Source organism: Mus caroli, unplaced genomic scaffold (genome assembly GCF_978045245.1).
Source record: "Mus caroli unplaced genomic scaffold, Mus_caroli_1 scaffold_4, whole genome shotgun sequence".
Classification (NCBI taxonomy): Eukaryota; Metazoa; Chordata; class Mammalia; order Rodentia; family Muridae; genus Mus; species Mus caroli.
Genome location: NW_028227259.1, coordinates 89,345,862 through 89,369,512, shown reverse-complemented (window position 1 = coordinate 89,369,512; position 23,651 = coordinate 89,345,862). Strand labels below are relative to the sequence as shown.

Genomic DNA, 23,651 nt, shown 5'->3' with positions numbered 1-23,651 from the left:
CTTAGTCCATAGTGACTAGGGAGGAATGGCAGCCAGCAGCTGGAGCAGAAAGCACACTGAGAAAATTGGCAGCAGGGCAAGGCTATAAAGGTATATAGGTGCCTTTACGAAACACATTCATCTTCATCAAGTAGGGCAAGGCTATAAACTCCTCTAGCAAGGCTCCACCTTCTGGCTGAATATCACTACCAAGTGTTCAAATATCTGAGGCCATGGGGGACATTTCTCATTCAAATCACCACAGTTAGGGATTAATTTTTATATTTAAGTTTCTGGGGACACAGTTTAGACAATGGCTGGAGTTGTGGCATGGAAGACCAGGATGTGTTAGAATCACTCTTCCATCTCTGGAAAGTCAGAATCTCTGACATGTTAAATATTTCTGCTTTTGACTAAGGAATCCTCCAGAAAGTTGTACACAACCCAGAGAGGAATAATTTTGAAATATCATTACACATTTTAAAAAAAAGTCTTCCATTTCCTCTTTGTCTTCTCATATCTCTCTTAAACATCTTTTCTTTTTCCCGTTTCTTTGTTTCAAATAATGTCAAAGATAGTTCAAGAATATAGATCTACCTTTAAAAAAACACACTAATCTTATTCAAGTAGAATATATATTTTCAACCCTCAGTAGAAATGTAAATAGCACTTAATATATGCACATTTGCATTAAAAATTTCAGGATATTTATGTCATTTATATTGAATCAAAACATAGAGCACAGTGCCAGACATTTATAATAGAAAATACTTCAGCAATAAATATTTGTCACATGAATTACTGTACAAATGTCTAGCTTATAGTGTTCTGGGTTCCATGCTGACTTTTAAATAATCGGTTCTTTTAATCAATCTTTAGAAAATAATAAGGAGCATAGCCTGATATGAAGGAACTTGTTGATCTCATTAAGACCTAAAATCATAAATCAGAGACTCCAGAGGAGGTAAAGCCTGACTCCCAAGTAAGACCATAATGAAGATAAAGGGTCTATTTGTATATCTTCTGTATACAGTGTCTGAAATTAATTATGCTCCATTGGTGATGTGAAAGTGAACATTTCCAAATTTCAGATGCTACCTACAAGTGCCATGAAAGGAGTGAAGGTAGGCCATTTCATTTGTTGATACCTTATACAATTACTGATTTAAGGAACTTCGTAAGGAGTTCTTACTTCAGTAAGTGCTTATATCTTCTTAGAGCTGTTGCTCATATTAGTCAATTTTGTGAGACATATAGAAGTTGCTGCTTACTAATTAACAATTATGCATCCATTCAATATGGTTCTTTATTCTTTATAGCTCACAAGTATCAACATCAAAATTAACTAGTTAGAGAAAAAAATTGCCTTTATCTTTCAGTGTCTATCAGACTTATCTATCAGACTACTAGATCTGAAAGAGGTGGAGGTATACTTCATTACGGGAAACATAAAGCAAAGATGAAAGACTGGGACAATGCCATCTTTTACACTGCACTGCCATTACAATGCATCATGGTTTTTAGACCTTCATGCAGAGACATTCTCATCCGATGCAGCTATTCCTTTGGTACAGTGTTGAACCAGTACTACAGATTTGATTCCCCTCAAATTCAACCTATATTTTTATTTATATATTTATTTAGTATTGTGCTGGGTGCTTGAGGCTAGAGCACATGTTCAGAGATCAGAGGACAATCCCACAATTTGTGGAAGTCTGTTCTCTCCTTCCACCCTGATGACTCTGTTCACCTGCCTTGTGTGACAAGCATTTTCCACCCCCACTGAGCCATTTCACTGGCTCTAAAACTAGATTTATAATCCCTCGGTACAGTAATTCTTATGCTCTCTCACTGAATCATCATTTGGTTTCACCCTTTCCTCCTATTGTATCAGAAGACCAGCAACTGCATCGTGGGTGGCTCACAACCATCTACAATGGGATCTGAAGCCCTCTTCTGGTGTATCTGAAGACAGATTACTCATATACATGACAATAAATAAGTCTTTTAAAAAGGAAGAGAGAGAGAGCCATGAAGGGATACAGTAATTCTCATCACTGTGGAAGGTAATTTAAATGGGCAAATTGTGTTGGTGAGCAGCTTGGCAATCACTTTTGAAGTTAAGGATTCACAAGCCCCACTTGCACTTGATCATCTCAATATATTCCTATGAAGGGCATTGCTTTTTTCACTTGCTTTATTGACTTATTGTGTCTATATACTGTTATGTAGAGCATGCAAAATTACTGATTTGTTGAGGTTGCTTATAGTTATGTTTCATAACTAGAAAGTGAATTTTAAAAATCAATCATACACAGAAACAGATTCAGAGACCCACAGCCAAACATTAAGCAGAACTCGGGGAAATCTGCAGAAGAGGGGATGAAGGATTATAGGAGCCAGAGAGGTTGAGGACACCACAAGGAAACCTACAGAGTCAACTAATCTGGGCCCTTAGGGACCTACAGAAACTGAACAGCTAACCAGAGATCCTTCATGGGACTAACCTAGGCCCTCTGCATATATGTTTTATATTACTAAGCAGAGCAACTTATTTATTATTATTATTGTTATTATTATTATTATATTTGCAAGACAGGGTTTCCTCTGTATAACTCCCTCTGTAGATCAGGCTGGCCTCAAACTAAGAAATCTGCCTGCCTCTTCCTCCTGAGTGCTGGGATTAAAGGCATGCACCACCACCACTAGGCTCTTGGAAGAGAATTCTTAAGAGAAATTTTATTTTTATTTTCCAACACTGGTAAGTTATTCTTTCTTTTTCTTTATTCTTTCTTTTCTTTGTATTGCTATAGATAAACTAAATATTTCTATGAACCACCATGGAACTACAAGGTGCTGATTTATGGCCACTGGCTAGGAGCTGCTACCAGAGCTTACTACTCCTAGAACTCATTACTCAACTGAATTTCTTCTTTCTTCCTTGGCACCCAGGAGACTTCAGTATAGCATATGCCAACACACATGCATACATACCCAGAGTTCACTTGAATGAAAAATCATATTTTCACTAGTGGACAACCCATATTTGCTCTATTTTTGGTAAATGGTCCATAGAAGTGTCATTGGTTCACCCAAGTTAGTCTTTAAAAACATTTTCTGTAAATGAGAAAGTTATATTATGATCACTATGGTGCTACATTCACGCCGATACAGTTTCCTTTTGCGAACAAAAGTTCCCAGAGAGACGCTGCACCTTCAAGTGGGAACTTCTGCAAAGATGATGAACTGATCAAAGTTTTTGTGGCAAATTTAGAATGTTACAAATCCAGCGTGAAGTTATCTTGGTCCATCTTTAGCCCTCTTAATGGCCACTTATTGCCGTCCTCTGTACCTGACCTAGCAACCTTGTGACCACTGAGTGAGTCACTTGGAACGCGGAGCACCAATTTCCCTTTGAAATATATTTACTTGAGTAGAACCCAGACCTCCACCAAGCCAAAAGGCAAGCGTGTTATCCCACGGCCTCTGAAGCCGAAAGCATGCTTCCCCATTCTTTTCTGACTCACCTCTCTGATGTTCTCATCGATGTATGTGAAAAGGGTCTTGATTTATGACTTAACTGGTTTTATGTTGGAATGTAGAGTTTGGGATGACCTAAATCTCTGTGTCTTGGCCGTGGTCACCAGAATAAGCTTTTATCATTTTTGAGGTGAAAGTTGTACTTTGTATGAACACTTTCAGTCTTGTCTTCAGGATGCAACAAAGGAAAAGTTCCTAGTGTGTATGTGGCTGGAATTCCTACTTTGTCCTTCTGGAAGTAAATGTGTTCATAAGAGTGAAGTAGGTCAGGGAGAAGAGGGCAATAAAAAGGGTGTCAAATGCCAACTTGACTTCCAGGTGTAATCTGACTGTTGTGCTCTTGGTCAATAGCTCCTGTGACTGCCCGCATACACATAAGCTCTGGGTAAGTCTGAGGCCATTAACACCCTCCATGGGGTGGGGATGGGGCTCCTGAGGACTCCTCATTCCGAGAATTTTTTCTCAGTTCATGGTTGATGAAGAGAGAGAAACGCATTATTCTACCGTGTAGCTACTGTTAGGGCGTCTATGCTCCCGAAAGCAAACTGAGACCCATGTTCCTCTGAGCAATCAGAATGAAACTCACTGGATCATCAAAAAATAAAATTGAAATAGAAAGACGGGAAGGTACGAGGAGGGCTATGTTTAAAGAGGGAGCAGGTCAGTGAGAGTAGAGAAGGACAAGACAAACAAAAAAAGGAATGAATCTGCTCAAAATAGATTCTATCCATGCATGCTTGTATATCATACTGAAACATTTTATGTATAATTAATATATGCTAACCACCTCCCCCAAACTGATAAAGCCTAAGAATTTTCAGGCAGAGAGTAGGCTGAATCCACATTTAAGAAATGATATCTGAGCTGGGTGTTGTGGTGCACACCTTTAATCCCAGCACTTGGGAGGCAGAGGCTAGCCAATTTTTGAGTTCAAGGCTAGCCTGGTTTACAGAGTCAGTTCCAGGACAGCCAAGGCTACACAGAGAAACCCTGTCTCGAAAAACTAAATAAAAAAAAAAAAATTAAAAAAAAAGAAAAGAAAAAAGAAATGATATCTGTAGATTGACAAAGGTTTGTCTTGCAACTAAATTTATATTACTAAGCAGGAACATCTTATTTTTTATTTTTAAATGATAATTATTTAAAATGATAATTATACATGAATATATAGATAATTATGTAAAATTTTCTTCTTCTTCTTAATATTATTATCATTTGCAAGACAAGATTTCTTTGTGTAGCCCCTGGCTGTCCTGGAACTCACTCTGTAGTCCAGGCCAGCCTTGAACTCAAAGATCCATCTGCCTCTGCCTCCCAAGTGCTGAGATGAAAGGCTCCCACCAATGGCTTGCTCTTTCTTTTCTGTGTATGAGTGTTTTGCCTGCAGAAATATGCCTAGTGCCCAGGGAGGCCAGAAGAGGGTGCCAGATCCCCTCAACAGGAATTCAGGATTCTTGTGAGCCTTCATGTGGGTGCTGGAACACAGGCCCTCAGTGAAAAGAACATCAAGTGCTCTTAACTGCAAAGTCATCTCTCTAGCCTCCTAAACAAAACATGGCAACCCAATGTGAGGCTCTGTAGTTGGTGACTATGCTTACATACTGGGGCTTTTGTGAGTATGCAGAAAAAGATGACACCGTATGTACCTTCCATTGGAACCTTCTCTTACTAAAAAAAATCTAAAGCTTGCTTTACTTGGTAGAACACTTAATTGCAAAAGAAAATAATCACAGAGGGTTAGTCTGTCTAAGTATGCTGTCTGCAAAGTTATTACAGTGACTCCCAGATCAACAAAACGAGAAGACCATAATTTAGCTCAAAAGCAAAACAAGTTTGGAGAATGTACAATTCAGCAAGAAATGTGAGTGGCCAGACATAAGGCAGAAGCAACTAGAGTCTCAATGACTGGTTTCACCAGGAAGAAATATGGTACTATCAGGTTACCTCCATCTCTAGTAGCTTAGCATGTAGATATCTACTATGGAGGAGGCATATTAGAATTGCATAATTCCAATTATTATTTAAAGATTTATTTTATTTTATTTATTTTATATATGAGTACACTGTAGCTGTACAGATGGTTGTGAGCCTTCATATGGTTGTTGGGAATTGAATTTTAGGACTTCTGCTCACTCCGGTTGGCCATGCTCGCTCTGGTCAACTCTGCTTGCTCAGTCCCTGCTCGCTCTGGCCTAAAGATTTATTTATTGTTATAAATAAGTACATTGTAGCTGTCAGAAGAGGGCATCAGATCTCATTATGGGTGGTTGTGAGCCACCATGTGGTTGCTGGGATTTGAACTCAGGACCTTTGGAAGAGCAGTCAGTGCTCTTACCCACTGAGCCATCTCGCCAGCCCTCCAATTATTATTTTATGATTATTATCATATCTATGATTTTATGGTTATTAAAACATACACTGATATTTTGTTTTGTTTTGTTTTGTTTTCCAGTAGATTTGTCAACCCAGAGAAAATGTACTGGATCATCTGAAAATTATAGTTCATCTCACTAAACAGACAATATTTATGATTCCAAGTTGACAGACAAGTTTTCTGGTTCTATTCTTTAGTTGCACAAAATAGGTTATGTGATTGCATGGTGTAATAAACACATTGAGAGGCTTGTACACTGAGTTAGGATTTAGTAATTTGATTTTTGGTAGGCACTTATAACAACATTGGCATATTAAGATATAATTTTATGCAGTCAACAACTTTTTAACATTCACAGCTGAAAATGTGAATTTTTATTTCTCAAATTATTTCTTGTGAGTAAATGAAATTATTCTCAACCAGTAGGCCTCTCACAAAGGAGAAAAAAAATGGATATTCATTAACAAGCTTCTGGTATTGTGTTCCTTAAGAGTATTATGTCATCTGTTTTGAACGCTAACCCTAGAGAAACAAATAAAAAAATAAGTATTATTATTATTTTTTAAAGTAGAAATACATTTAGGCATGTTCCACATAAGGAGAAAACTGCAGTGTTAGCATTTCATTCCAAGTCCAGATGACTTGTATTTGCTCTGACTTCCTATGAGATATTGCAGCCTCAAACTCTACAAGAACATTTATTTATGTATGCTACTAAAGCTTTAAATCATCCTTCACCCAGATTTAAGTGGTGTTTGAATGAGCCAGATTGGGAGAGGCCATGACTCAGGTCAGGAAAAAAAAAAGTGAGGCTGGTGAAAGAATGGTCGTTGTGATGGAAATCAGGCCAGAGGCAGACAAAGAGATATAAGATTAAGATCTAGGAGATCTTCCAGGTGGGGGAAGAAGGATGCTCTCCGGAGAACTAAAAAGTAAGCATATTAACTAAAGAACAAGTTGAGTGCAGCTTCCAAAAAAAAATCTCTTTAGTCGCAGAGAAAATAATGATTACATTTAGTCCCAGGGGGCAATTGGCAGGAGGCCCAGGCATAAGAACAGCCACATATCATCTGAAACAAAGCTAAAAGCAATTATGTATCTAATGTAAAATTTGATTTAGGCAGAACTTCAAATCAAGACGGCCAAGTTCTCCATCAATGTTATCCCTGAAATTAAAGTTTTAACCTCATAGTTCTACTGCTTATGGAATTAAACAGTAAGTTTAATTAAGTAATTAAGTTGTGTGTGTGTGTGTGTGTGTGTGTGTGTGTGTGTGTGTGTGTGTGTCTCAACTTTGTGCTTCCACATTTCACTGTAAGTATTATGGAGGGAAAGTCATGTGTCAATCTTGTTCTCACTTTCCTACAGCAAATCTACCCTTTCTCACTAACAATGCCAAGGGTTTCCCTTCTACACTGGCTTCTCCCAGACCTTTCTGCCACGTTCTGCCTGTTTTTCATTGTGTAAAATTCACTGTCTGTTGCAAGTTTTTACATGTTTATGTCGTTCTAGAAGATTCTCATAACATATTTCTTCCCTTGCAGTCTCTCTTGCCTACTTTGAATGTTAGGCCTGGTGAGGAAACTTGATGACTGCTCCTCACTCCCCCACCCCACCCCTGAGCCCCTTCCCTGGTGAGTGATCACCATTTTTTTCATTGTCTCCAGCCCATGGGGACATGGCTCTATGTCTCTGCCATTCTGTGTGGAGACAGAGGTCAGTGCTGGATGGCAGGAGGGATGGGAACAGAAGATCTTGACACCTGGTCCCTACATTTGTGATGAGCTATTAACCATGCTGCCTTAGGTCCCCTTTTGCTTCTTGATTGATTATCCCCTTCATCCCAGAGCATCTTTGTTCTTGATTGTTCCACTCAAGTCAGAGCATTGCCAACAGAAATTTTGGATTCTGACTGCCTTCTCATCTACTCCTGTAGGGGTAAAGAACAACTGTTACTTCTCTAGTTAGGAAACTTGTTAATATTGGCATTCTCTTTTTTGTTGCTGGGGCCATATTCATTTATTTTTTTAAAAGCCGTTTCTCTTAAGTTCATGTCCTTATTGTTGGACATATTATTTGACAATGAAAACTACCCTACATCTTTCTTTCATAAGGTGTGTGCTACATATACAATAATGTGGTCAAATAGTTATCCATGAAATCATTTGAAATAAACTTCATGAAATTAACTATATTTCCCCTGGTATTGACATTTGTTCCTTATGCATCCACCTTAGTCCTTATTCTGTCTGCTCCTTCCATCATCCTTCAAGGCTCACAGAGGCACCCACACTGCTGCCTTACAGCTTTTCCATCCTCTCAGTGAAGGGGTTTATTGTGCTCATGGTATAAGCTTATGCTGAGCCTATGGTGCTTGTGTGTGCACTTTGTGTTTAAGGGGACATATATGCTTGCCCTGATTTGGACACTGTGAAATGTATTGCAACATCTCCTATTATGCCACAAATATGAGCATTATCATATGTTAATTAAAAACCAAAATAAAAGCATCTCAAAAGAGATTTCTCTGTCTGTGTTTTGGGGGAAATGAATTGAGTGTGTATGCGCAAATGCATGTGAAAATGTGAAGAATATATTCTTTTTTTTCTTTTCAAGATTTATTTATTATTATACATAAGTACACTGTAACTGACTTCAGATGCACCAGAAGAGGGCATCAGATCTCATTACGGGTGGTTGTGAGCCACTACGTGGTTGCTGGGATTTGAACTCAGGACCTTCGGAAGAGCAGTCAGTGCTCTTACCCGCTGAGCCATCTCGCCAGCCCAAAGAGTATATTCTTAATGATATGTTACTTGAGTGTATTAAGTAAATATCTGTATCTGTTGAGTAACTTTGAGATTTTTTTCTATATTATCTAGGAAAATGTCTAACCTGAAGAAAAACTTTTGAATAAAAATCAGTGAAACTGTCTTTTAAATTCTCATACAATATAATTGTTAAATCCGAGGAGAGAACATCTTTTTTCCATTTGATATTTTATTTATTTACATTTCAAATGTTATCCCCTTTCCTGATTTCCCTCTCAGACATCCTCTATCTGATACCTCCTCCTCCTGCTTCTAGGAGAGTCTGCCCCCCCCCCCGGGCATCGTGCCTTCATGGCATGATCGGCCTCTGCTTCCACTAATGTCTGACAAGGCCATTTTCTTCAGCTGGAGCAATGGGTCCCTCCATGTGTACTCCTTGGTTGGTGGTTTAGTCCCTGGGAGCTCTGGTTGTTTGATATTGTTGTTCTTCCTATCAGGCTGCAAACCCCTTCAGCTCCTTCAGTCCTTTCTTTAACTCCTCATTGGGGACTCCATGATCAGTTCAATGGTTGGCTGTGAGCATCTGCCTTTGTATCTGTCAGGCTCTGGCAGAGCCTCTCATAAGACAGCTATATCAGGCTCTTGACAGCTTGCACTTCTTGGCATCTACAATAGTGTCTGCATTTAGTAATGGTATATGGTCTGGATCCTCAGGTGGGGCATTCTCTGCATGGCCTTTCCTTCAGTCGCTGCTCCACACTTTGTCTCTATATTTGCTCTCATGAGTATTTTGTTACACCTTCCAAGAAGGACCGAAGCACCCACACTTTGGTCTTCCTTCTTCTTGAGCTTCATGTGGTCTGTGAATTGTATCTTGGGTATTGTGAGCTACTAAGCTAATACCCAGTTATCACTGAGTGCATACCATGTGTGTTCTTTTGTTATTGGGTTACCTCACTCAGGATGATATTTTCTAGTTCTATCCAGTTGCGTAAGAATTTTATGAATTCATTGTTTTTTTAATAGCTGAGTAGTACTCTATTTTCTAAATGTACTACATTTTCTGTATCCATTCTTCTATTGAAGGATATCTGGGTTCTTTCCAGCTCTGACTGTTATAAATAAGGCTGTTATGAACATAATGGAGCTTGTGTCCTTGTTATATGTTGCAGCATCTTTTGGGTATACGCCTAGGAGTGGTATAGCTGGGTCCTCATGTCCATAATATTTTATGTCCAATTTTCTGAGGAACTGCAAGAATGATTTCCACAGTGGTTATGCCAGCTTGCAATTCCACCAACAATGGAGGAGTGTCCCTCTTTCTCCACATCCTTGCCAGCATCTGCTGTCACCTGAGTTTATGATCTTAGCCATTGTGACTGGTGTGAGGTGGAATTTCAGGGTTGTTTTGGTTTGCATTTCCCTGATGACTAAGGATGTTGAACATTTCTTTAGGTGCTTCTCAACCATTCGAATTTCTTCAGTTGAGAATTCTTTGTTTAGTTCTGTACTTCACTTTTTAATAGGGTTATTTGATTGTCTGGAGTCTAGTTTCCTGAGTTCTTTGTATATATTGGATATTAGCCCTCTATCAGATGTAGGATTGGTGAAGATCTTTTTCCAACCTGTTGATTGGTGTTTTGTCCCATTAACAGTGTCCTTTGCCTTACAGAAGCTTTGCAATTTTATGAGGCCCCATTTGTCAATTCTTGATCTTAGAGCATAAGCCATTGGTGTTCTGTTCAGGAATTTTTCCCCTTTGCCCATGTGTTCAAGGTCTTCCCCACTTTCTCTCCTATTAGTTTTAGTGTATATAGTTTTATGTGGAGGTCTTTGATCCACTTGGACTTGAGCTTTGTACAAGGAGATAAGAATGGATCGATTTGCATTATTCTACATGCTGACCACAAGTTGAACCATCACTATTTGTTGAAAATGCTGTCTTTTTTCCACTGGATGGTTTTAGCTCCTTTGTCAAATGACCATAGGTATGTGGGCTCATTTCTGGGTCTTTAATTCCATTCCATTGATCTTCCTGCCTGTCTCTGTACCAGGAAAGTACAGTAATAGGCTCCCAGATTCAGTATATTTCTAACTGAAACTGGCATACCAAAGTTAAAGCTCCTCTGCCCATCAAAAAGAGAAAACCAAACACATTTTATAAATACCAATACCCATGGGAAAAGATACTCACTGTTCATTTGATTGTACACTCCCCACCTTTTTTTTTTTTTTTTTTTTTTTGTTTCTAACATATCTTAGCTAGAGTCTCTCACCTTTACTACAGTCATTGGTAGACCCTGTGTTATCTAAGTAGTCCCATTAAGGGAACACACCTTTGATTATTTCTCTTGGGAGTGAGAGCCATCAGGATGGCTTTTATGGAGTCCAACTTTCATGAGATTGGCTTCTAGAGAACATCAGGACATGTGTTTTCAGGACTCTAATCATGAAGGGATTAAAAGTCTTATCCTGTGTAAGAAAATGTGGTGTGTGTGTGTGTGCGCGCGCGCGCGCGTGCGCGCGCGCGCCAGGAGGAAGACAATGGTGACTTAAAACTACTTAAATTTACCACTACAGGACAAGAGGCTTAGGCAAAGGCTGAAGAGTGTTGGGATGTTCAGGGCTCGTCCTGATGGATTTTAGCCTGTGATGGTTACTGTTGGGATTAACTCATTCAAGCCTTGAGGTACAAGTTCCAAATTCTTAAGGGAAAACCAAACCATTCTATTTGTGTTTCAAATAGCTGTATTAAAACAATCATATTCATCATGCCAGCAACTCTGCGATAATTCCAACAGAAAGTTATAAACTTTAAATGAACTTATAAAGTACAGAACCTAAAGAACTAAACTGGAGTAGGAAGAAAGTAAGTGAATATCCTTCAGCCTCTGGCTGGGAGTGGCATGGTTGGTCTTGTGCTCTCTGTACTCAGATGGGCTCTGTGCCCCAAGGCCAGGTTGTAGTCTGAATATGCACATTGTATTAACTAATGCACTGTAAAGAATGCACCCCAATATGCTCTGATTGAACATTAAAAGGCTAGAGCCTGTGACTGGGCAGGAGGGAGGGAGAGAGGGAGGGAGGGAGGGAGGGAGGGAGGGAGGGAGGGAGGGAGAGAGAGAGAGAGAGAGAGAGAGAGAGAGAGAGAGAGAGAGAGAGAGAGAGAGAGAGAGAGAGATGGAACTTGAGACTCAGGTAGGGACCATGAGGAGGAAGAAAAAGGTAGGAGAACAAGGTCGCCATGAGCCAGGATGGATCATGAGGAAGGACCATGAGTATGTGACCAAAAGAAACTCACATTGAGGCCAGACATGAAACAGAGCAAGACTCATTGGCAAGTAATGGAGCATTTGTCTGGTTATTAATAGCTTACCTAGGTTATAACAGTCTCAGAACCTGCCCAGTTTAAGCTCGTACCTTGTTAATAAATTTTGATGCCTTTGTGTTTACATGGAGGCCAAACAGAAAAGAATGTAAGAATGTGGCAGAATCTCTCCCCCCATAAAACTACTTATGGGAAATCAATAGTCTTTAACACACAACTGAGAAATAGGAATAACCCCCACAATATCTAACCACTTGTAGCAGAAGCTCTTTTGAGCAGGGTCCTTGCTTGTGGAGCTTCTCCAGTGACTCAAGCACATGGTAACCAACCAAGACACATGTGAGGACCAAAGAATTATGGCCATAATAAAAAAAAAAAATCAAGGTATTCAAGTGTGTTAGGTACTTATTTAGGCTTTTGGAAATGGAATTCATGAGTCATATGATTCTTTAAAAATGTAATATTGATATGTAATAGTTTCTGTATCAATCTGGCCACAATAAAGTGCATGTATAAAATAATATGTGCACATAAATTCTAATTAAAGCACTATATAACCAGCTTTAACATCTCTAATAAGATCAGGACAAATTAAGTCTCAACAGTTTGAAAAGGCATTACGGTTAATGAGCCAAGGAGAAGATATCAGGCCGGGCGGTGGTGGCGCATGCCTTTAATCCCAGCACTTGGGAGGCAGAGACAGGCGGATTTCTGTGTTTGAGGCTAGCCTGGTCTACAAAGTGAGTTCCAGGACAGCCAGGACGGTACAGAGAAACCCTGTCTCGAAAAAACCAAAAGAGAGAGAGAGATAGAGATATCAGGATCCTTGCCATTGTAGTGAGACAGTCGAAGAAGTCAGGAAAGCGAACTGTTCCAAGCAACTCTCACAGCTCCTAACACCAAGTGGACAAGGAAGCACTTCCTGTTTGCATTCTGTCTAAGCTCCACCCCACAGTTACTTGGCATGGCCGGCCTCTACTCCTCTATTCTCTCTGCCTTTCTCTGCCTTTACTGCCCTCTTTCCCACCCCATGCCCTGAATAATCTCTATTCTATACTATACCGTTGTGTGGCTGGTCCCTCAGGGGGAAGGGATGCCTTAGCATAGGTCCGCAGAGGCTCCCTCCTTCCCCCACACCTCACCACACCTCCATAGCACATATTTCCCCTCTCTTTATCCTTTTATAAACACAACACCTCCTGACCAGGAAGACCAAGGAAGTACTTCTCAACTAGGGGACTAAGGAAGTACTTTCAGACCAGTGAGATTAAAGAAATACCATATCCTACAAGGTCTAAATTCCCTGGAATTCAGCAAGGAGGGCAACTTGTAGAAAAAGACTGATATTTTTCACCTTCAGAAGTTTAGGTATTTCTTTTCGTCTGGCAGAATGTAAAGACCATTAAGCAGAGAGTTACAGGCAAGGCCGACTTTCTGGGAATGACATTGAGATGGCTTACTAAGCCGCTGTTATTAACAAGCCAAATGATTCAACTGGCAGAAATCCATAATATTCTTATTTTTAGTAATGGTAAGTAGAATCTTGAATTCAGTTTAACTTAAAGACAGCAGGATTTTTTTTTTTCCAGGTGGGGACAGAATGACACAGTTCCTGTCCCTGGGATAGGGCCAGCACCTGTGGGATCTCCATGAGTGTCAATGGCTGCCATGGGCATAAGGCTCATTTGTATGACAATGTATATATATATATATATATATATATATAATTTTTTTTTTTTTACTGTTTCTGTTAATGTTAATAGCTCCATGGTAATCTGAAGCAGCTTGAGTCCAGGGTGCAAAAGTGTGGCTAATGTCTCAGCAAAATGGCAAACGCTGGGAACTGCAGGGCTGTGGAAACGAAATCTAAAACCATGAGTTTGAAAATATATTCAGCCATGAAAAAAATAAGGATGCAATATGAATTATGAGGAACTTCATGAATCTAAAAGAATAGAGGCAGCTACACTACGAGCCAGCTTGACAGAAAGATACAAAGACCACAGATACTAATGCAGGCAAATTCCTAATTCAAGGTCAGCCTGGGACAGAGCAAGGTTAGGCCCAGGTGTGGTAGAAATTGTAATTTCAGGACAGTCCCACCCAGCTAGTTTGTCAACTGTGCTTAACAGAGGCAGGAAGATCTCTGAATTCTTTTTTTTTTTTTTTTTAATATTTTTTATTAGGTATTTTCCTCATTTACATTTCCAATGCTATTCCAAAAGTCCCCCATACCCTCCCCGCTACTTCCCTACCCACCCACTCCCACTTTTTGGCCCTGGCGTTCCCCTGTACTGGAGCATATAAAGTTTGCATGAACAATGGGCTTCTCTTTCCAGTGATGGCTGACTAGGCCATCTTTTGATACATATGCAGCTAGAGACAAGAGCTCCAGGGTACTGGTTAGTTCATATTGTTGTTCCACCTATAGGGTTGCAGATCCCTTTAGCTCCTTGGGTACTTTCTCTAGCTCCTCCATTGGGGGCCCTGTGATCCATCCAATAGCTGACTGTGAGCACCCACTTCTGTGTTTGTTAGGCCCCCGGCATACTCTCACAAGAATGTGAAAAGGAAACAACGTGTGCTTGCTACCTCCTAAGAATTCAGGGGGTGGGGTCACTGAAGGTTGATTCTAACTGTAGAAGAGAACCTCTAGTAAATGATGGGATTGATATATAAAATAAAAGACTGAGTTTATGTTCTGCAGGAGAAGTTATCCAGAGAATGTTTTAGAATAGCATTAGAATAGCAGGAGGGAACTGCTTGGAGAATTGTCTCAAGCACAACAGAGGAAGAGAGAGAGAGAAAGGGAGAGAGAGAGAGAGAGAGAGAGAGAGAGAGAGAGAGAGAGAGAGAGAGAGAGAGAGAGAGAGAATGAGATCTAGGGGTCTTCAGAGAAGCAGATAAGAGAGAAAAACAGAACAGAGAGAAAGCTGTCTCTAGCAGAGCATAAGCTTGGACCCACAATTTAATTTTGCTTAACTGCTCCCAGACACCCCTTTTCTCAGAACCCCTCTCCAAGCGTAGGCTAGTCCTTTGGCAATTTTTTATTTATTTATTTTTTGATTTTTTGAGACACATTTTTCTCTGTGCAGCCCTGGCAGTCCTGAAACTCTGTAGACCAGGCTGGCCTTGAACAAAGAAATTCGCCTGCCTCTGTCTCCCAAGTGCTGGCTTTGCACCGCCGGCAATTTTTAAATTAATTGAATTTTGGGGGAAGTGAGAAACTGGTCTGGATACAGAGACTGCTAAATTCAAGTTGGGTTTGCCAAAGTAATGCAGCTATCAAGAAAGAATCTCTCCAACAACCCTCTCCTCCATCCACAAGCAGCTTTGAACACTGAAAAAAAAATAGAGGAAATATTTCCAGGGAGCATGACTCAATGTGCAGATCAACTCAGCAAGTTGCAGATTCACTGCTTTCAAGACAGTAAGTCAGCAACGTTTTATACACAGTGCCCACTTCTAGTAAAGATTTCTGTCCCCTTTGATGAGATGCTTTATTGCAGTATCTTATTGCAATTATTCTCCCTATCTCCCTATGCAATCTCACTATTTACATTTCCGAATCTATTCTCTACCCTCTAGCATCCTCCTGCCTAGAGTTTCACAAGCATGAGTATCATTTCTGGATTCATAAGCTGTCTGACTTTCTTCTTCTTCTGAAAGGAAATAAAACTTGAGACCTGTGATTCATGTAATTTATGTCAAATAGCCCAAAGAGTTGTTTGTGAGCTTTGAAACCTGGGGCTGAGAACATAGCAGAACAGGCCAGGACATGCCCGGGCAGGCCTATTGTTACATGTCCTGACTGGCCTAGTGCCTCCCTATCTCCCGCCCTTCTGACAGTCTGTTAATGTTTAAATGGACCAATCATGTGAAACCGAGCCAATTCCTCCCCCAGCCCCACCCCTTTTCTATAAAATCCCCTAGCTTCCAAGCCTTGTGGTCGAAATCACTGTCTCCTGCGTGAGATATGTTTCAACCCGGAGCTCCGCCATTATGGCTCCACCTGCTGTCCTCAATCTCACTACACTACTGCCTAAGACTTCATCTACTCATCACTGCGTTGACATTCTGGCAGAAGAAACTGGTACTCAAAATGATCTAAAGGATCAGATCAGCCTTGGCCAGAGAGTTCGAGCTGGTACACTGATGGCAGTAGCCTCGAGGTTGAAGGTAAGCAGAAGGAGGGGATAGCAGTACGGTGGTGAAACAGAAAGCAACCGGAGTTGGCCCGGTGCAGCCAGCTGTGAGAGCTGCCTTCCTTTCCCTTCCCCACATGTTTTCTCTTCTAGGGCGGCCCCACCCTAAGCTGCTAACCATCGAGGGAGACATCTGCCCACTTAAAACTACTTTCCCAGGTAAGGAGCACCTATGAGTCTAATCACCAGGCTCTAACAAATGGGTATAGAGGTCTAGAAAAAGGTGAGCTTAGACTGTAAGAAAGAGCAAAGCTTTAGCAGACTCAGGAGAGATAAATAATAGTAAAAATAGAGATGAAAAAGATTAGAGAGGTCTGAGATGAAAGAGATGCCCCAAATAAATATTTAGAGTAGAAGACATATTATGAGAGAGAGAGAGAGAGAGAGAGAGAGAGAGAGAGAGAGAGAGAGAGAGAGAGAGAGAGAGAGAGGCAGGCGAGAGGCAGAAAAAAGAGAAGACAAGAGGGATCGTAGACAAGAGAGAAATTTGACTAGAATCTTGGCCACAGTGATAGGAGAAAGAAAAAAGACAAAATCTAGACAGAAAATCTGGACAACAGAAGACCGAGCCTCAACTAAAAAGGCTCAGCTGTGTCAGATTGAAGTTACTTATTTGGGATACACCCTTCAAGACGAGAAGTAGTGGCTAAAGAAAGCTAGAAAAAAGACTGTAACTCGGATCCCCACCCCAACTACACCAAGGCAAGTAAAAAAATTCTTGGGTACCACTGGCTTCTACAGACTCTAAATACCTGGGTTGGTGACCTTAGCTGCCCATTGTACCCCCTAACCAAGGAAGGGGAAGTGTTTGTGTGGACCCCAGATCACCAGAAAGCCTTTAAAAAGATAAAAAAGGCCCTACTGATGGCCAGCCTTTGCCTGACCTAACCAAGCCTTTCACTCTTTATGTGGAAGAGAGATCACGGGTCACCAGAGGAATCCTTACTCAGACTTTGAGACTTTGAAAAAGGCCAGTGGCTTACCTATCCAAGAAGTTAGACCCTGTTGCCAGCGGGTGGGTTTCTTGCCTGTAAGCTATTGCTGCCATAGCTCTGCTTGTCAAAGATGCTAATAAGCTCACTTTGGGACAGCAAATAACTGTAGTGGCATCCCACACTCTTAAAAGCATTATCTGAAAGCCCCCTGACTGATGGATGACAACCAACGCTCCTGTGACACATCAGAGCTTTTTGTTGACTGAACGAGTGACCTTCGCCCCACCTGCTGTCCTCAATCTCACTACACTACTGCCTAAGACTTCATCTACTCATCACTGCGTTGACATTCTGGCAGAAGAAACTGGTACTCAAAATGATCTAAAGGATCAGATCAGCCTTGGCCAGAGAGTTCGAGCTGGTACACTGATGGCAGTAGCCTCGAGGTTGAAGGTAAGCAGAAGGTGGGGACAGCAGTACGGTGGTGAACAGAAAGCAAGTGATCTAGGCCAGCAGTCTCCCTAAAGGGACGTCGGCCCAAAAAGCTGAACTTGTGACTTTGATACAAAGAGGGCTGTTGACATCTGCAGAGAAGGACCTAAGATGCTGTGGCTAAAGGAAACCAGATGGCAAATCTAACCGCCAAACATGTGGCCCAAAGAACAATGATCCTGGCAGTCAAGGAGCCTAAAGATTATTATGATGTCAGAGAGACCAGCTTTAGATACACCCCTGAACACTATCAAGTTATGGACATTGCTTGACCCACCTGGGGACCAAGAAATTAAAAGGTGTGGTTAGGTCCTTTGACTACTATGTTACAGGATGCTCTGACTTGACAGAAAAAATAGTCAAAAGCTACAAGGCCTGTGCTATAATGAGGTAAAATTTACAAAAATTAAGCCAGCTAGATATGGCAACAAGTACTTAGTGTTTATAGACACCGTTTCAAGATGGATAAAAGCTTTTCCTACCAGAACTGAGACGATCAATGTGATAGCCAAGAAGATCCTAAAAGAAAACTTCCCGAGGTAATGGACCTGCCTTTGTTGCCCAGGTAAATCAGGAAATGGCCAAGATATTCGAGAATGGTTAGAAGTTACATTGTGCATACAGGCTCCAAAGCTCAGGACAGGTAAAAAAGATAAATAAAATTCTAAAAGAGACTGGTGCAGACTTAGTGCTCCTTCCCCATGCCCAATTTAAAACTAGAAATACTCCCCTTTTGATTCAGCCTTACTCTTTTTAAGATCCTTTATGGGGCTCCCGTGTTCATCACTGTCTTAAATGATGTGTTTAAACCTACATGTTGTTGTAATAATAATCTGTGTGCTAAGTTAAAAGGCTTGCAGGTGGTACAGAAAAAAGGCTGGTCACAATTGGCTACAGCAAACGAGCCGGGTACCACAAAAGACATCTCACCAGTTACAGCCAGAGATCTGACCCATGTACACCTAGATCATGCCCAGACCCTCAAGCCTTACTAGAAGGGTCCCTGCCTAGTTCTGCTTACTATCCCTTCTTAATTCTGTTAATTTCTATTCTCCACATAGAGATATAGACTTCTACAATTCTAAGATTAGAATTACTTAGTAGAAGAAGAGGGAAATGAAAGGAAAAAAAACTTGAGACCTGTGATTCATGTAATTTATGTCAAATAGCCCAAAGAGTTGTTTGTGAGCTTTGAAACCTGGGGCTGAGAACATAGCAGAACAGGCCAGGACATGCCTGGGCAGGCCTATCGTTACATGTCCTGACTGGCCTAGTGCCTCCCTATCTCCCGCCCTTCTGACAGTCTGTTAATGTTTAAATGGACCAATCATGTGAAACCGAGTCAATTCCTCCCCCAGCCCCACCCTTTTTCTATAAAATCCCCTAGCTTCCAAGCCTTGTGGTCGAAATCACTGTCTCCTGCGTGAGATATGTTTCAACCCGGAGCTCCGCCATATGGCTCCACTATGTGGTCAACACCTCTGTCTCTTGTGGGAGATATGTGTTGGCCTGGAGCTCCGTCATTAAACTACCTCATGCTTTTACATCAAGGTGGCCATCTGTTCCTGATTCTTGGGTGTGCGCTGAATGGGAATTGAGTGGGGGTTTCCCCACTAGGTTCTTTCACTTCTTCTTCTTCTTCTTCTTCTTCTTTTTTTTTTTAAACAAACAATTTTTTATGTGCTATTTTCTTCATTTACATTTCAAATGCTATCCCAAAAGTCCCCTATACACTCCCCCTTCTCCCTGCTCCCCAGCCCACCCATTCCAGCTTCCTGGCCCTGGCATCCCCTGTACTGGGGCATATAATCTTTGCAAGATTAAGGGCCTCTCTTTCCACTAATGGCCGATTAGGCCATCTTCTGCTACATATGCAGCTAGAAACACGAGTTCCTGGGAGCTCTGGTTAGTTCATATTGTTGTTCCTCCTATAGGATTGCAGACCCCTTCAGCTCCTTGGGTACTTTCTCTAGCTCCTCCATTGGGGACCCTGTGTTCCATTCAATAGATGACTGTGAGCATCCACTTCTATATTTGCCAGGCACTGGCATAGCCTCACAAGAGACAGCTATATCAGGGTCTTTTCAGCAAAATCTTTCTGGCATATGCAATAGTGTCTGTGTTTGGTGGCTGATTATAGGATGGATCCCTGGGTGGGGCAGTCTCTGGGTAGTCTTTCCTCCCATCTCAGCTCCAAACTTTGTCTCTGTAACTCCTTCCATGGATATTTTGTTCCCCATTCTAAGGAGGACTTTCAATCAGCCAATGAGAAGACCCCATTGTACACCAGACAGTCAGGTCACCAATAGCAGGATGGTCATCTTAAGGCTGACTAGTGATAAAACTGATTCTTGTGTTCCTCAACTGAGGGTCATTGCTCATTTTCAGCCCAAAGACTTCCTCGTTGGTTGTTTCTAGCCTAGGAGCAATAGCTCAGTTACTATGGAACCTTGACTTTTAGACACAATTTTTTTCTTTTCTTAGTTGTTACCTCCACACATTTGCAAAAATAACTTTGCAGATGATTTCTCCTTGAAAATTTCTTCTTTTGTTGTTTCTTACAATCCTCATTGAGACCTTGATCAAAAGAACATGGAAACTGGTCGTGTAATCAGACTGTGGTGTGGTGGAGCTTCACATTAGCATGTAACTGATGTGTGTTGAGGGGGTTTAAGAATCCCATAGGTGAGCTGAAGACCACTGAGCTCCTGATATTGTGAAAAATCTAGTCTGTGTGTGTGTGTGTGTATGATTTTATGTAATTTCTCATTGGAGAAGAGGGGTGTCTTTTGGTAGTGCAAGAATGATTATCAGTGAGGGTGCTTTTGGAATGTGTATGTGTCTTTAGGTAGGTATGTGTTACTTGAAGAAAAGATCATACAATTAGCTATGTTGTTTTTTTTTTTACGTGAATGTTCTGTTTTCATAAGAAAATCTGGATTAGGATCCTTCACAATTCTGTAGCACTATCTCACCCTAACAAAGGGAATAACATAACATAAAACTAATTTGTCTTTTTATGAAACTTAAAAGGACACATTTTAGTGCTCTGATGGAGTATTAAAGGTAATAATGGGTACTGGAGGGATGGCTCAGCAATTAATTATGTTTGTGTTTGTACAGGACCCAGGTTCGGTTTCCAGTATCCACAGGGTAGCTTCAAGACACCCTCAAATGCAGTTCCTGGGAATCTGATCCCTTCTTCCAACCCTACATGGCATCAGGAATGCACATGTTTCCCATATACACATGTACACAATACACTCACACAGATAAAATAAAATTAAAAGCTCTGAAAAAAAAAAAGAGAAGGTAACCATAAGAAAACGATACAAGTAGAATCTAGTTTAGAGTACTCATTTTTAGTAGTTATGGTACAATCATGTTCTTTTTGTTACAATAAGGTATTTTATACGATGCTTCCTTTAATAACTTAAAACACAGCTGAACTATTTCTTTTCCATTTTCTTTACCATATTGGGAATCCTTAACAACAGAAATGCTACAGTCAATGAATTATCCTGATAGATAATGTTAACCTTAATCTGGTAATGCAACCACACTTCTTTGAGAGCCAGTCAAAGGTAATTGGCAAACACCACATACTAAAGTTAAGACCTGTCAATGCAAGTTTTCAAAAAGTCACCTTTTCTTCTAATAGCCGGAGTGCCTGTTCCTTTGTGAGTCGTTACTTTCTTAACTTTTGGAGTGACACATATGTATGTCAGGGAAATAATCATGACAAATTTCCTATGACCAATACATCCCCTGGCATGAATCAGTCAGGAGGAACTTCTCTCAGTATCCTGTATCCTGTGTCAAATTTGTTCTATTACTAAATTATGGTACCCTTTTCCCTGGTTAGACTGTATATAAGGCTGTGAACTCATAAGAATAAAGCACTAGCCGGGCATGGTGGCGCACACCTTTAATCCCAGCACTTGGGGGGCAGAGGCAGGCGGATTTCTGAGTTTGAGGCCAACTTGGTCTACAGAGTGAGTTCCCAGGACAGCCAGGGCTACACAGAGAAGCCCTGTCTCGAAAACACCAAAAAAAAAAAAAAAAAAAAAAAAAAAAAGAATAAAGCACTATATTAATGCTAGACCATTGACTTGGATAAAATGATTTTGAGCACATGAATATCATTTTCTTTGTAATGATTATTTAATGAAAAGCATAGATGTGTATCAATTTTCTGGGCAATGACTGGACAGATATATAATCTTGAGACTAGAATGGAGCTGACAAACTCATGTGGCTTGTATGACATCATAGCTTTATAGTAACATCAGTGAAACATGTTACCCATGTGTTTGAGGTGAGGTCTGAGTCAGCAAAACTATTGTAGTTCCAGCAGATCACATACAATCATGAACAGTACACATTACCTTTTTTTAAAAATTTAAATAGACTGGATTTTTGTTATTTTTTTTTTAGATGTCACTCTTATTTATTAAAAATGATTGCTATAAAATATTCTGTTATGTCATGCCTGTAATAACCTCATAGATGCTGTATTTTTAGTATCTCTGAATTCCTTGAAGAGGCCACAATAAGAGACTGACTTTGGTTTATGTATGCCCATACTGTAGTAGTTACATAATGACAAAACTGTCTAGTGATATATTTCTGAAGGAAAAAAGCACTAATATGAAGAGATATATAATTCTACTGATACTAGGACTGTGTCCTTAATAGGTCCACCATTAAAATCTTTATTCTAGGCCTGAATAGATGGCTCAGTGGTTAGGTGCCCCTCCACAGTACCAGAGTTTGAATCTTAGTCACCATGTTGGACAGCTCACAAGAGCTATAACTATAGCTTTAGGGATTCTAACCCTCTTCTGTGTGGCATACATATTCTCTCTCTCTCTGTCTCTGTCTCTCTGTCTCTGTCTCTCTCTCTCTCTCTCTCTCTCTCTCTCTCTCGCACACACACACACACACACACACACACACACACACACACACACACACACACACAAAGAATATTTTTCATTCTTTTGATATAAATATTAGTGTTGCCAGAATACATGAGTACACAGTTAAATACTACTAAGGGATTTAAAAAAGCCTACAGAATTGAATTTACTGACCTGAAAAGATGTTCATGAGAAGAAACCAAGTGGACCAAAAGAATAACTGTATAATTATCAGATAGTTTGGGTAGCATGTGAAAGAGTATTTGATACAATATGAATTAAGGTGAGTTCTCTATTTGTATACTAATAAAATTAACCCAGTGCAGAGGAAGGGTGAGCTTCGAGATTGGTTAATTTTACAGTGAAACAATGACATCAAGAAGCCAGGTTCTATTTGTCCCTCTGTTCTGCCACCCCAAACATCATGTCAACTCAATGCTGGTTCCTGAAACAGGTAAAACTTTGATTTCAGGTGCAATTGTGTATAATTATGTGTTTTCTTATTCATATACTTACGGAGACAATTTTCAACTGATAATAGCTAAGGAAATATAATTTTACAGATGTCAGACTTATCATTCAACTAAGGTTAATTTCAAAATTCAACATATTGTCTACTGATGAAGAAGAAGGCAGGACACATTGATATTGTTATACACAACTTAAAAAGTCTCTATCTAACCTATACATATTAATGGGTGTTCTTGAAAATTATACTACAATGTAATATCTGAACTCTCAAACTGTATTTCTTATAGATATTTAGTGTCTACCCATCTTTATCAATGAATAGCTATAAAACTAGTGCGGGAATATGCTAGTATCTAGACAATGAATCATGTTTGTCTTTTAAATTCTGCCTTTTATATGTATATAACACTCTTTGGTACATCAGCATGCATTGTTTTCTTTCTTTAATCTTTTGGTATGAAAATTTTTAAGTAAATTAAAGAAAATGAAGGCAATAGATATATGAACCCTACCATACATATGAGCCAACTTCAATACTTACCAAGTTTTTAGCAAATCTTGCTTTAAGTAGTTCATAGTTAAGGAATAACTTCTGATTTTAGTTAGAAAGAAGTTTAGATCTAGTAGCATGTTA

General features: G+C 40.2%; 1 protein-coding gene and 1 long non-coding RNA gene across 8 annotated transcripts in view; one reads left to right on the top strand and one right to left on the bottom strand.

Moving 5' to 3' along the window:
- Positions 1–23,651, bottom strand: part of Ythdc1 (YTH N6-methyladenosine RNA binding protein C1) — a 130,435-nt gene that overhangs the window by 71,039 nt on the left and 35,745 nt on the right. The gene's annotated exons all lie outside the window — the stretch shown is intronic.
- Positions 15,930–21,709, top strand: LOC110294666 (uncharacterized). The gene is made up of 3 exons (XR_002377961.3): positions 15,930–16,171; positions 16,291–16,356; positions 17,324–21,709. It is a non-coding gene; the product is annotated as an uncharacterized LOC110294666 (long non-coding RNA).